Genomic DNA, 816 nt, shown 5'->3' with positions numbered 1-816 from the left:
TGTTGGCCAGGCTGGTCTTGAACTCCTGACCTCAGGTGATCCGCCCACCTCGGCCTCCCAAAGTGCTAGAATTACAGGCATGAGCCACCGCACCCAGCCAGAAGATTGTCTTAAGTACAACGTGTGAGTTGTACAGGCCAGATGCCTGTGGTGTGGGGGTCACCAGGGTGGAGAGGCAGCCTCCTGTAGCCTTCCTGGTCGGTGCTGGGGTGGGAGCCTTGAATCTTGGGCTGCCTGAGCAGTTTGAAAACTAGACTTTTCAGAGCAAACCGAGGTCTAGAGTCCTCTTGTAACTGTTACAGCTCCGAGTCCCACAGTGGCGCTGACAGGCCTGGGACTGCAGCCAGTCTGTCTGTCTGATCTGAGCATCCCTCCCGTGCCAGGCATGGAGCTGGGCCCTGGGCACATAGCAGTGAAGAAGAAAGCAAGCCAGCTCCCTGGCCCCCAGCAGGGATAGCAGGTGCTTAATACAGAGCTCTGGGGTGCCGAGGGGTCCAGCACCTGGTTTGGAGGGTCAGGGAGACTTAGTGGAGCAAGCGACATTCATTTATGCTGGCAGATGAGCGGGAGGCAGCTTAGCCAGGCAGAGAGTGAGGGCAGCGTGCTGCAGGCGGAGGGACACAGTGTGTGTGAGGCCTGCGGCAGGAGAGAGTGTGGGCAGAGATGCCCAGGGTGGCAGAACAGAGGGTAAAGGAGAAGGTGGTGTGAGGTGGACCTGGAGAAGCAGGTGAGGGCAAGGGGTCTGTGTGTTTAAGTACCATGGGGAGTCATGGAGGTTATTAAATGGGAGTGATGTGGTCAGATAAACACTTTTTT

This window comes from Colobus angolensis, unplaced genomic scaffold, assembly GCF_000951035.1.
Source record: "Colobus angolensis palliatus isolate OR3802 unplaced genomic scaffold, Cang.pa_1.0 Scaffold239, whole genome shotgun sequence".
In the NCBI taxonomy this organism is placed as follows: domain Eukaryota; kingdom Metazoa; phylum Chordata; class Mammalia; order Primates; family Cercopithecidae; genus Colobus; species Colobus angolensis.
This window is presented reverse-complemented; position numbering follows the sequence as displayed.